Here is a 14078-nt window from a genome sequence, read left to right as displayed (position 1 = left end):
CTCCGGCCTTGGATTCCATAATGGTTATGAAAAAGCAACGCTTTTACCACACCAAACTTAAAATGTTTGCTCGTCCTCGAGAAAAAGAAGAAAGAAGAGAGTAGAAGAAGAAGAAATGAGGGAGAGGGAGATGGTGGTGTATTCGGCCAAATAGGGGGAGAAGTGGTGTTTAGGTAGTGTGAAAATGATTTAAATTTGAAGGGTGAGGTTGGTGGGGATTTATGAAGGATGGATGTGAGTGGTGAAGAGAGAGATGGGATTTGATAGGTGAAGGGGTCCACAGATCCTGTGGTGTCAAGGAAAAGTCATCCCTGCACCAAATGGCATCAAAATCCACGTTTTGAGCCATTTCTGGCGTTAAACACCGGGCTGGTGCCCATTCCTGGCGTTTAAGGCCAGGTTTTAGCCCTTTTCTGGCGTTTAACGCCAGTCTGGTGCCCCTTTCTGGCGTTAAACGCCCAGAATGGTGCCAGACTGGGCGTTAAACGCCCAACTGCTAAGCTCACTGGCGTTTGAACGCCAGCAGCATCTTCCTCCAGGGTGTGCTGTTTTTCTTCCTGTTTTTCATTTTGTTTTTTCTTTTTTCATTGATTTTGTGACTTCTTATGATCATCAACCTACAAAAAACATAAAATAACAAAAGAAAATATATAAGATATAATCATTGGGTTGCCTCCCAACAAGCGCTTCTTTAATGTCAGTAGCTTGACAGAGGGCTCTCAATGAGCCTTACAAATGATCAGAGCAATGTGGGAACCTCCCAACACCAAACTTAGAGTTTGAATGTGGGGGTTCAACACAAACTTAGAGTTTGGTTGTGGCCTCCAACACCAAACTTAGAGTTTGACTTTGGGGGCTCTATTTGTCTCTGATTTGAGGGAAGCTCTTCAAGCTTCATCTCCATGGTGACAGAGGGATATCCTTGAGTCTTAAACACAAGGGATTCTTCATTCACTTGAATGATTAGTTCACCTCTATCAACATCAATCACAGCCTTTGCTGTGGCTAGGAAGGGTCTGCCAAGGATGATGATTCATCCATGCCTTCCCAGTCTCTAGGACTATGAAATCAGTAGGGATGTAATGGTCTTCAACTTTTACCAAACATTCTCTACAAGTCCATGAGCTTGTTTTTTTGAGTTGTCTGCCATCTCCAATGAGATTCTTGCAGCTTGTACCTCAAAGATCCCTAGCTTCTCCATTACAGAGAGAGGCATGAGGTTCACACTTGACCCTAGTCACACAAGGCCTTCTTGAAGGTCATGGTGCCTATGGTACAAGGTATTGAAACTTCCCAGGATCTTGTCTCTTTTGAGGTATTCCTGCCTAGACAAGTCATCCAATTCTTTGGTGAGCAAAGGAGGTTCATTCAGAGGAAGAATACTCATCAGAGCTCATGAAAGGCAGAAGTAAGTCCAATGGAATCTCTATGGTCTCATTTTGAGCCTCGGATTCCCATGGTTCCTCATTGGGAACTCAGAGGAGTTGGTGCACGCCCATTGAGTCTTCCTCAGTGGCGTCCACCTCCTCTCTTTCCTCTCCATATTCGGCCATGTTTATGGCTTTGCACTCTCCTTTTGGATTTTCTTCTGTATTACTTGGGAGAGTACTAGGAGGGAGTTCAGTAATTTTCTTGCTCAGCTGTCCCACTTGTCCTTCCAAATTTCTGATGGAGGACCTTGTTTCATTCATGAAACTTTGAGTGATTTTGATTAGATCAGAGACCATTGTTGCTAAGTCAGAGGTATTCTGCTTAGAACTCTCTGTCTGTTGCTGAGAAGATGATGGAAAAGGCTTGTTATTGCCAAGCCTGTTTCTTCCACCATTATTGTTATTGAAACCTTGTTGAGGTCTCTCTTGATTCTTCCATGAGAAATTTGGGATTTCTCCATGAAGAATTATAGGTGTTTCCATAGGGTTCTCCTAGGTAATTCACCTCTTCCATTGAAGGGTTCTCAGGATCATAAGCTTCTTCCTCAGATGAAGCATCCTTAGTACTGCTTGGTGCATTTTGCATTCCAGACAGACTTTGAGAAATCAAATTGACTTGTTGAGTCAATCTTGTTCTGAGCCAGTATGGCATTCAGAGTGTCAATCTCAAGAACTCCTTTCTTCTGACTAGTCCCATTATTCACAGGATTCCTTTCAGAAGTGTACATGAATTGGTTATTTGCAACCATTTCAATTAGCTCTTGAGCCTCTGTAGGCGTCTTCTTCAAATGAAGAGATCCTCCAGCAGAGCTATCCAAAGACATCTTGGATAGTTCAGAGAGACCATCATAGAAGATACCTATGATGCTCCATTCAGAAAGCATGTCTGAGGGACATCTTCTGATTAATTGTTTGTATCTTTCCCAAGCTTCATAGAGGGATTCTCCATCCTTCTGTCTGAAGGTTTGGACTTCCACTCTAAGCTTACTCCATCTTTGTGGTGGAAAGAACTTTGCCAAGAAGGCATTGACTAGCTTTTCCCCAAGAGTCCAGGCTTCTTTAGGTTGAGAGTCCACCATATTCTAGCTCTGTCTCTTACAGCAAAAGGGAATAGCATCAGTCTATAGACCTCAGGGTCTACCCCATTGTCTTGACTGTCACAGATTTGCAAGAATTCAGCTAAGAACTGATGAGATCTTCTATTGGAAGTCCATGGAACTTGCAATTCTGTTGCATTAGAGAAACTAATTGAGGCTTAAGCTCAATTTGTTTGCTCCATGGCAGGGATAGAGATACTTCTCCCATAGAAGTCGGGAGTAGGTGCAGTAAGTCACCCAGCACCTTCCTTGCATTGTTGGCATTGTTGTTGTTTTTCGGCTGCCATGTCTTCTTTTTCTTTGAGGAATTCGGTCAGGTCCTCTAAAGAGAGTTGTGCTTTGGCTTCTCTTAGCTTTCTCTTCAAGTCCTTCGGGTTCAGGATCAGCTTCAACAGAATGCCTTTGTCTCTGCTCCTGCTCATATGAAAGAGAAGAGAACAGAAAATGTGGAGTCCTCTATGTCACAGTATAGAGATTCCTTGAGGTGTCAAGGAAAAGAGAAATAGAAAGAAGAGAAGGAGATTTTTCAAAAATTAATTAGAAGATTTTGAAAACATTTTTGAAAAACACTTAATTGATTTTCGAAAATAAGAGTGGAAAAGAAATCAAGTGATTTTTGAAAAAGATTTGAAATTTAAAGGGATTTGATTGAAAACTTATTTTGAAAAAGATGTGATTGGGAAGATATGATTGAAACAATTTTAAAAAGATATGATTTGAAACAATTTTAAAAAAAAGATTTTGATTTTAAAAATTAGTGACTGCCTAACACGAAAAGATATGATTCAAACATAAACCTTCCTCAACAGAAAAGGCAAAAAATGTTCAATCAATCATTAATTTGTTGTAAGTATCTTTGAAAAAGGAAAGAAATTGATTTTGAAACACATTTGATTGAAAAGATATGATTTGAAAAAGATTTGATTTTGAAAAACTTTGAAAACTTGAAAAAAATTGATTGAAAACAAAATTCTCCCCCTAGCACCATCCTGGCGTTAAACGCCCAGAATGGTATCCATTCTGGCGTTTAACGCCCAAAATGCACCCTTTTTGGGCGTTAAACGCCCAACCAGGTACCCTGGCTGGCGTTTAAAACGCCAGTCCTGCCTTCTTCACTGGGCATTTTGAATGCCCAGCTTTTTCTGTATAATTCCTCTGCAGTATGTTCTGAATCTTCAATTCCTTGTATTATTGACTTGAGAAGACACAAATAAAAAATATTTTTTGGATTTTTTTAATAATCAAAATGCAACAAGAATCAAATAACAATGCATGCAAGACACCAAACTTAGCATTTTGTATACTACTGACACTATATGAGACACATAAACACTCAAGTCAAAGAATTCAAAGATCAAGAGTAAGAAATCATCAAGATTACTTGAAGGTCTTTAAGACACATGAATGAATGCATGCTATTGACACCAAACTTAAGATGAGACACTAAACTTAAGCAGAACATCAAATATTTTTGGTTTTATGATTTTGTGTATTTTTTTTTTTCGAAATTAGTGGAAAAAGATATCAAAATCTTAATGAGAATTCCAGGAATCAGTGCAATGCTAGTCTAAGACTCAGGTCCAGGAATTAGACATGGCTTCCACAGCCAGCCAAGCTTTCAAAGAAAGCTTCGGTCCAAAACACTAGACATGGCCAATAGCCAGCCAAGCCTTAGCAGATCATGCTCCAATAGCAAGATTGATAGAGATCAACAGCTATTTGGTGATGATCAGTTGAAACCTCGGTCCAATAAGATTAGACATGGCTTTTCAGCCGCCAGATTTTCAACAAATCATCATGAAACTCTAGAATTCACCTTCAAGAATTTCGAAAAAAAAAATAAATGCCTAATCTAAGCACAGATGAACCGTCAGTTGTCCATACACAAGAACAATCCCCGGCAACGGCGCCAAAACTTGGTGCACGAAATTGTGATCAATACTTTTCAAAACATAACAATCCCTAGTAATGGCTCCAAAGACTTGGGCTCAATACCATGGCATAAACAAACTTCGCACAACTAACCAGGCAAGTGCACTGGGTCGTCCAGTAATAAAGCCTTACGCGAGTAAGGGTCGATCCCACGAGAGATGAAGCAAGCTATGGTCATCTTGTAAATCTCATCAGGCAGACTATGGGTATAGTGAAACAATAAAGCATAAAGATGGTGTATATCATTGAGCTTCAGACAAGCGTATGAAGATGCCTTCCCTTTCGTCTCTCTGCTTTCCTACTGCCTTCATCCAATCCTTCTTACTCTCCTTTCAAGCTTGTGTAGGGTTTCACTGTTGTCAGCAGCTACCTCCCATCCTCTCAGTGAAAATACGTCCCTGATGCTCTGTCACAGCATAGGCTAATCATCTGTCGGTTCTCGTTCAGGCCGGAATAATATCCATTGATACTTTTGCGTCTGTCACTAACGCCCTAGCCTGCTAGGAGTTTGAAGCACGTCACAGTCATTCAATCATTGAATCCTACTCAGAATACCACAGACAAGTGAGACCTTCCGGATTCTCTTGAATGCCGCCATCAGTTCTCGCCTATACCACGAAGACTCTGATCTCACGGAATGGCTGGCTCGTTTGTCAGGCGAGCACTCGGTTGTCAGGCGATCAACCATGCATCGTGCAATCAGAATCCAAGAGATATTCACTAAGCCTCGAATGCTTGTAGAACAAGAGTGGTTGTCAGTCACTTTGTTCATGGGTGAGATGATGATGGGCGTCAATCATCACCTTCATCAAGTTGAAGAACAAGTGATATCTTGGACAAAGAACAAGCGGAATTGAATAGAAGAACAATAGTAATTGCATTAATACTCGAGTACAGAGAGCTCCACACCTTAATCTATGGTGTGTAGAAACTCCACCGTTGAAATACATAAGAACAAGTCTAGGCATGGCCGAATGGCCACCTCCCAATGATCTAAGATAGCATAAACGAAGATAGCTACCCCAAAGTCCTCTGATACAATAGTAAAGGTCCTACTTATAGATAACTAGTAGCCTAAGGTGTACAAAGATGAGTAAATGACATAAAAATCCACTTCCGGGCCCACTTGGTGTGTGCTTGGGCTGAGCATTGAAGCATTTTCGTGTAGAGACTCTTCTTGGAGTTAAACGCCAGCTTTTATTCCAGTTTGGGCGTTTAACTCCCATTTAGGTGCCAGTTCCGGCGTTTAACGCTGGAATTTCTTGAGGTGACTTTGAACGCCGGTTTGGGCCATCAAATCTTGGGCAAAGTATGGACTATTATATATTGCTGGAAAGCCCAGGATGTCTACTTTCCAACGCCGTTGAGAGCGCGCCAATTGGGCTTCTGTAGCTCCAGAAAATCCACTGCGAGTGCAGGGAGGTCAGAATCCAACAGCATCTGCAGTCCTTTTGAGTCTCTGGATCAGATTTTTGCTCAGATCCCTCAATTTCAGCCAGAAAATACCTAAAATCACAGAAAAACACACAAACTCATAGTAAAGTCCAGAAAAGTGAATTTTAGCTAAAAATTAATAAAAATATACTAATAACTCAACTAAAACTACCAAAAACATACTAAAAACAATGCCAAAAAGCGTACAAATTATCCACTCATCACTGATTGATCCTCATCAATTTAGCTCTTGAATGCAATGTCTTGCTGAAGCTTGGCTAGCCATGTCTAATTCCTTTAGACTAAAGCTTTAGACTAACATTGCATGATTCCTGGAATTCTCATTAAGAATTTTGATACCTTTATTTTCTTTTTCACTTAATTTTCGAAAATCCAAAAAAATTACAAATCATAAAATCCAAAAATATTTCTTGTTTAAGTCTAAGTGTCTCATTTTAAGTTTGGTGTCAATTGCATGTTTCTGTTCTTCTTGCATTTTTCAAATTTATGCATGTGTCTTCGTTAATCTTCAAGTTGTTCTTGATGATTTCCTTGTTTTGATCTTTGAATTCTATTGACTTGAGTGTTTTGTTATTTCTCATGTGCATTCTCATTTTGTTAGTGTCAATAGTATACAAACTGCTAGTTTGTGTCTTGCATGCATTGTTATTTGATTTTAGTTGCATTTTGATTATTCCTCATTATTTAAAAATCCAAAAATATTTTTAATTTGTGTCTTTTCAAGTCAATATACAGGAATTGAAGATTCAAACATACTGCAGAGGAATCACACAGAAAAGCGGGCATTCAAAAATGCCCATGAAGAAGACAGACTGGCGTTTAAACGCCAGCCAGGGTGCCTGGCTGGGCGTTTAACGCCCAAAGGGTAGAGTTTTGGGCGTTAAACGCCAGAATGTGCACCATTCTGGGCGTTTAACGCCAGGATGGCACAAGAGGGAAGATTTTGTTTTCAAATCAATTTTTTTTTTTCAAGTTTTCAAAGGTTTTCAAAATCAAATCTTTTTCAAATCATATCTTTTCAATCAAATGTTTTCAAATCAATTTCTTTCCTTTTTCAAACATACTTGCTATCAATTAATGATTTGATTCAACATTTCAAGTATGTTGCCTTTTCTGTTGAGAAAGGTTTAATGTTTGAATCATATCTTTTCTTGATAGCCAAGACATTGATTTTCAAAATCAATCTTTTTAAAATGTTTTTCAATCATATCTTCTCAATCACATCTTTTTAAAACCAATCATATCTCTTAACCACATCTTTTTCAAAATAGTTTTCAATCAATCTTTTGATTTCTAATTTCAAAATCTTTTTCAAAAATCACTTGATTTCTTTCCCACTCTTATTTTCGAAAATCAAGTAGTGTTTTTCAAAATGTTTTCAAAATCTTTCACTCAATTTTCGAAAATTACTTCCCTTCTTCTCACATCCTTCTATTTATGAACTAACTCTATTCCTTAATGCAAAATTCGAACTCCATCTTCTTTGATAAGTTCGAATTTTCTACTTCTGTCTTCTACTTTTCTTTTCCTCTGACACCTCAAGGAATCTCTATACTGTGACATAGAGGATTCCATATTTTCTTGTTTTCTTCTCTTTCATATGAGCAGGAACAAAGACAAAGGCATTCTTGTTGAAGCTGACCCTGAACCTGAAAGGACCTTGAAGCGAAAGCTAAGAGAAGCTAAGGCACAACTCTCTGTAGAGGACCTAACAGAAATTTTCAAAGAAGAAGAACCCATGGCAGCCGAAAATAACAACAATGCCAACAATGCAAGGAAGGTGCTTGGTGACTTAACTGCACCTACTCCCGACTTCTATGGGAGAAGCATCTCTATCCCTGCCATTGGAGCAAACAACTTTGAGCTTAAGCCTCAATTAGTTTCTCTAATGCAACAAAATTGCAAGTTCCATGGACTTCCATTGGAAGATCCTCATCAGTTCTTAGCTGAATTCTTGCAAATCTGTGACACTGTCAAGACTAATGGGGTTGACCCTGAGGTCTACAGACTTATGCTATTCCCTTTTGCTGTAAGAGACAGAGCTAGGACATGGTTGGACTCACACCTAAAGAGAGCCTGGACTCATGGAAAAGCTAGTCAATGCCTTCTTGGCAAGTTCTTCCACCTCAAAAATTGAGTAAGCTTAGAGTGGAAGTCCAAACCTTCAGACAGAAGGATGGAGAATCCCTCTATGAAGCTTGGGAAAGATACAAACAATTGATCAGAAAGTGTCCTTCAGACATGCTTTCTGAATGGAGCATCATAGGTATTTTCTATGATGGTCTCTCTGAACTATCCAAGATGTCTTTGGATAGCTCTGCTGGAGGATCTCTTCATCTGAAGAAGACACTACAGAAGCTCAAGAGCTAATTGAAATGGTTGCAAATAACCAATTCATGTACACTTCTGAAAGGAATCCTGTGAACAATGGGACAAGTCAGAAGAAAGGAGTTCTTGAGATTGATACTCTGAATGCCATTCTGGCTCAGAACAGATATTGACTCAACAAGTCAATTTGATTTCTCAAAGTCTGTCTGGAATGCAAAATGCACCAACAGTACTAAGGATGCTTCATCTGAAGAAGAAGCTTATGATCCTGAAACCCTTCAATGGAAGAGGTGAATTACCTAGGAGAACCCTATGGAAACACCTATAATTCTTCATTGAGAAATCACCCAATTTCTCATGGAAGAATCAAGAGACCTCAACAAGGTTTCAACAACAATAATGGTGGAAGAAACAGGTTTAGCAATGGCAAGCCTTTTCCATCATCTTCTCAGCAACAGAGAAATTCTAAGCAGAACCCCTCTGACTTAGCAACCATGGTCTCTGATCTAATCAAAACCACTCAAAGTTTCATGACTGAAACAAGGTCCTCCATTAGGAACTTGGAGGCACAAGTGGGTCAGCTGAGCAAGAAAATTACTGAACTCCCTCCTAGTACTCTTCCAAGCAATACAGAAGAAAATCCAAAAGGAGAGTGCAAGGCCATCAACATGGCCGAATTTGGAGAGGAAGGAGAGGCAGTGAACGCCACTGAGAGAGACCTCAATGGACGTCCACTGGCCTCCAATGAGTTTCCCAATGAGGAACCATGGGAATCTGAGGCTCAAAATGAGACCATAGAGATTCCATTGGACTTACTTCTACCTTTCATGAGCTCTGATGAGTATTCTTCCTCTGAAGAGGATGAGTATGTCACTGAAGAGCAAGTTGCTAAATACCTTGAAGCAATCATGAAGCTAAATGACAAGTTATTTGGAAATGAGACTTGGGAGGATGAACCCCCTTTGCTCACCAAAGAACTGGATGACTTGTCTAGGCAGAAATTACCTCAAAAGAGACAAGATCCTGGGATGTTTTCAATACCTTGTACCATAGGCACCATGACCTTCAAGAAGGCTCTGTGTGACTTAGGGTCAAGTGTAAACCTCATGCCTCTCTCTGTAATGGAGAAGCTAGGGATCTTTGAGGTGCAAGCTGCAAGAATCTCACTAGAGATGGCAGACAATTCAAGAAAACAAGCTTATGGAGTTGTAGAGGATGTTTTGGTGAAGATTGAAGACCATTACATCCCTGCTGATTTCATAGTCCTAGAGACTGGGAAGTGCATGGATGAATCTATCATCCTTGGCAGACCCTTCCTAGCCACAGCAAAGGCTGTGATTGATGTTGATGGAGGTGAACTGATCATTCAAGTGAATGAAGAATCCTTTGTGTTTAAGGCTCAAGGATATCCCTCTGTCACCATGGAGAGAAGCATGAAGAGCTTCTCTCAATCAGAGTCAAACAGAGCCCCCACAGTCAAACTCTAAGTTTGGTGCTGGGAGGCCACAACCAAACTCTAAGTTTGGTGTTGAACCCCCACATTCAAACTCTAAGTTTGGTGTTGGGAGGTTCCAACATTGCTCTGAGTATCTGTGAGGCTCCATGAGAGCCCTCTGTCAAGCTACTGACATTAAAGAAGCGCTTGTTGGGAGGCAACCCAATGTTATATTTTATCTATTTTCTTTTGTTATTTTATTTTATAGGTTGATGATCATGAGAAGTCACAAAATCAATTGAAAAAGCAAAAACAGAATGAAAAACAGGAAGAAAAATAGCACACCCTGGAGGAAGAACCTACTGGCGTTTAAACGCAAGTAAGGTTAGCAGTTGGGCGTTTAACGCCCAGTCTGGCACCATTCTGGGCGTTTAACGCCAGAAAAGGGCACCAGACTGGCGTTAAACGCCAGGAAAAAGCAAGAACCTGGCGTTAAACACCAGAAAGGGGCACCAGCCCGGCGTTTAACGCCAGAATTGGCTCAAAACGTGATTTTGAATGCCATATGGTGCAGGGATGACTTTTCCTTGACACCTCAGGATCTGTGGACCCCACAGGATCCCCACCTACCCCACCACTCTCTCTTCTTCTTCACCCATTCACCAATCACCTCAATACCTCTTCCCCAAAAACCCTTCACCTATCAAATTCCATCTTTCTCTTCACCACTCACATCCATCCTTCATAAAACCCCACCTACCTCACCCTTCAAATTCAAACCACTTTCCCTCCCAAACCCACCCATACATGACCGAACCCTACCCCTCCCTTCCACCCCTATATAAACCCTTCTTCACCCCTTCATTTTCACACAACCTAAACACCACTTCTCCCCCTCTTTGGCCGAACACAAATCCATTCCCTTCTTCCTCATTTCTTCTTCTTCTACTCTTTTCTTTCTTCTTTTGCTCGAGGACGAGCAAACCTTTTAAGTTTGGTGTGGTAAAAGCATTGCTTTTTGTTTTTCCATAACCATTTATGGCATCCAGGCCGGAGAACCTCTAGAAAGAGGAAAGGGAAGGCAAAAGCTTCCACCTCCGAGTCATGGGAGATGGAGAGATTCATCTCAAGGGTGCATCAAGACCACTTCTATGAAGTTGTGGCCATGAAGAAGGGTCAACTTTGATCAAAGGTTGGACCAAGTCCTCATAAACATTTGTGAAGAGGGCGCTCAATGGAAGAGAAACTCAAGAGGGAAGCCGGTTCAACTGAGAAGGCATGACCTCAAGCTCATCACTAAGAAAAGGATGGAGCAAACAAGAGACCCCTCTCATCATGAGATCCCTGAGATGCCTCAAGGGATGCACTTTCCTCCACAAGACTATTGGGAGTAAATTAACACCTCCCTAGGAGAATTGAGTTCCAACATGGGACAACTAAGGTGGAGCACCAAGAACATTCCATCCTCCTCCATGAAATTAGAGAAGATCAAAGAATCATGAGAGAGGAGCAACAAAGACAAGGAAGAGACATTGAGGAGCTCAAGCACTCCATAAGATCTTCAAGAGGAAGAACAAGCCGCCATCACTAGGTGGACCCGTTCTTTAATCTCCTTGTTCTTTATTTTCTTGTTTTTCGAAAATTTATGCTTTATGTTTGTTCATGTTTGTATCTTGTGATCATTAGTGTCTTAGTGTCTATGCCTTAAAGTTATGAATGTCCTATGAATCCATCACCTTTCTTAAATGAAAACTGTTTTTAATCACAAAAGAACAAGAAGTACAGGATTTCAAATTCATCTTTAAACTAGCTTAATTAGTTTGATGTGGTGACAATACTTTTTGTTTTCTGAATGTATGCTTGAACAGTGCATATGTCTTTTGAATTTGTTGTTCATGAATGTTAAAATTGTTGGCTCTTGAAAGAATGATGAAAAAGGAGACATGTTACTGAGGATCTGAAAATCATAAAAATGATTCTTGAAGCAAGAAAAAGCAGTGAATACAAAAAAAAAAAAAAAAAGGGGAGAAAAAGAAAAAGAAAGAAAAAGAAAGAAATAAAGTTGTGATCCAAGGCAAAAAGAGTGTGCTTAAGAACCCTGGACACCTCTAATTGGGACTCTAGCAAAGCTGAGTCACAATCTGAAAAGGTTCACCCATTATGTGTCTGTGGCATGTATGTATCCGGTGGTAATACTGGAAGACAGAGTGCTTTGGGCCACGGCCAAGACTCAATAGTAGCTGTGTTCAAGAATCATCATACTTAACTAGGAGAATCAATAACACTATCTGGATTCTGAGTTCCTAAAGAGCCAATCATTCTGAATTTCAAAGGATAGAGTGAGATGCCAAAACTGTTCGGAGGCAAAAGCTACTAGTCCCGCTCATCTAATTTGGAGCTAAGTTCATTGATAATTTGGAGTCTATAGTATATTCTCTTCTTTTTATCTTATTTGATTTTCAGTTGCTTGAGGACAGCAACAATTTAAGTTTGGTGTTGTGATGAGCGGATAATTTATACGCTTTTTGGCATTGTTTTTAGTATGTTTTTAGTATGATCTAGTTAGTTTTTAGTATATTTTTATTAGTTTTTAGTTAAAATTCACTTTTCTGGACTTTACTATGAGTTTGTGTGTTTTTCTGTGATTTCAGGTATTTTCTGGCTGAAATTGAGGGACCTGAGCAAAAATCTGATCCAGAGACTGAAAAGGACTGTAGATGCTGTTGGATTCTGACCTCCCTGCACTCGAAGTGGATTTTCTGGAGCTACAGAAGCCCAATTGGCGCGCTCTCAACGGCGTTGGAAAGTAGACATCCTGAGCTTTCCATCAATATATGATAGTCTATACTTTGCCCAAGATTTGATGGCCCAAACCGGCGTTCAAAGTCACCCTCAGAATTCCCAGCGTTAAACGCCGGAACTGGCACCTAAATGGGAGTTAAACGCCCAAACTGGCACAAAAGCTGGCGTTTAACTCCAAGAAGAGTCTCTACACGAAAAATGCTTCATTGCTCAGCCCAAGCACACACCAAGTGGGCCCGGAAGTGGATTTTTATGTCATTTACTCATCTTTGTAATTCTTAAGCTACTAGTTCCCTATAAGTAGGACCTTTTACTATTGTATTTTCATCTTGGTTCTTCTGGTTCCCTCTCTGGGGCCGAAACCAATGATCACTCTTGTTCTTATGTATTTTCAACGGTGGAGTTTCTACACACCATAGATTAAGGTGTGGAGCTCTGCTGTACCTCGAGTATTAATGCAATTACTATTGTTCTTCTATTCAATTCCGCTTGTTCTTGTTCCAAGATATCACTTGTTCTTCAACTTGATGAATGTGATGATCCGTGACACTCATCATCATTCTCACCTATGAACGTGTGACTGACAACCACCTCCGTTCAAATTCTTCTACCTCTTTCTTCTATTTTTCTTTTCCTCTGACACCTCAAGGAATCTCTATACTGTGACATAGAGGATTCCATACTTTCTTGTTCTCTTCTCTTTCATATGAGCAGGAGCAAAGATAAAAGCATTCTTGTTGAGGCTGACCCTAAACTTGAAAGGACCTTGAAGCAAAAGCTAAGAGAAGCTAAGGCACAACTCTCTGTAGAGGACCTAACAGAAATCTTCAAAGAAGAAGAACCCATGGCAGCCGAAAACAACAACAATGCCAACAATGCAAGGAAGGTGCTGGGTGACTTTACTGCACCTACTCCCGACTTCTATGGGAGAAGCATCTCTATCCCTGCCATTGGAGCAAACAACTTTGAGCTTAAGCCTCAATTAGTTTCTCTAATGCAACAGAATTGCAAGTTCCATGGACTTCCATTGGAAGATCCTCATCAGCTTTTAGCTGAGTTCTTGCAAATCTGTGACACTGTCAAGACTAATGGGGTTGACCCTGAGGTCTACAGACTTATGCTATTCCCTTTTGCTGTAAAAGACAGAGCTAGGATATGGTTGGATTCACAACCTAAAGAAAGCCTGAACTCTTGGGAAAAGCTAGCTAATGCCTTCTTGGCAAAGTTCTTTCCACCTCAAAAATTGAGTAAGCTTAGAGTGGAAGTCCAAACCTTCAAACAGAAGGAAGGTGAATCCCTCTATGAAGCTTGGGAAAGATACAAACAATTGATCAGAAAGTGTCCCTCTGACATGCTTTCTGAATGGAGCATCATAGGTATTTTCTATGATGGTCTCTCTGAACTATCTAAGATGTCATTGGATAGCTCTGCTGGAGGATCTCTTCATCTGAAGAAGACGCCTACAGAAGCTCAAGAACTAATTGAAATGGTTGCAAATAACCAATTCATGTACACTTCTGAAAGGAATCCTGTGAACAATGGGACAAATCAGAAGAAAGGAGTTCTTGAAATTGATACTCTGAATGCCATATTGGCTCA

The 14078-nt window shown here is 40.3% G+C and overlaps 3 non-coding genes across 3 annotated transcripts; 1 reads left to right on the top strand and 2 right to left on the bottom strand.

Annotated features, from left to right (window-relative positions):
* The first annotated feature begins 2308 nt into the window (after window positions 1–2308).
* Window positions 2309–2416, top strand: LOC130964416 (small nucleolar RNA R71). Its single transcript, XR_009080511.1, has one exon. It is a non-coding gene; the product is annotated as a small nucleolar RNA R71 (small nucleolar RNA).
* Window positions 2417–8053: 5637 nt separating this feature from the next.
* LOC130964642 (small nucleolar RNA R71) lies at window positions 8054–8161 on the bottom strand. Its single transcript, XR_009080728.1, has one exon. It is a non-coding gene; the product is annotated as a small nucleolar RNA R71 (small nucleolar RNA).
* A 5567-nt stretch (window positions 8162–13728) lies between these two features.
* LOC130964329 (small nucleolar RNA R71) lies at window positions 13729–13836 on the bottom strand. Its single transcript, XR_009080428.1, has one exon. It is a non-coding gene; the product is annotated as a small nucleolar RNA R71 (small nucleolar RNA).
* Window positions 13837–14078: the final 242 nt, after the last annotated feature.

Source organism: Arachis stenosperma, chromosome 2, assembly GCF_014773155.1.
Source record: "Arachis stenosperma cultivar V10309 chromosome 2, arast.V10309.gnm1.PFL2, whole genome shotgun sequence".
Classification (NCBI taxonomy): Eukaryota; Viridiplantae; Streptophyta; class Magnoliopsida; order Fabales; family Fabaceae; genus Arachis; species Arachis stenosperma.
The sequence above is the reverse complement of the archived record's forward strand: the minus strand, read 5'-3'. Positions and strand labels throughout refer to the sequence as shown.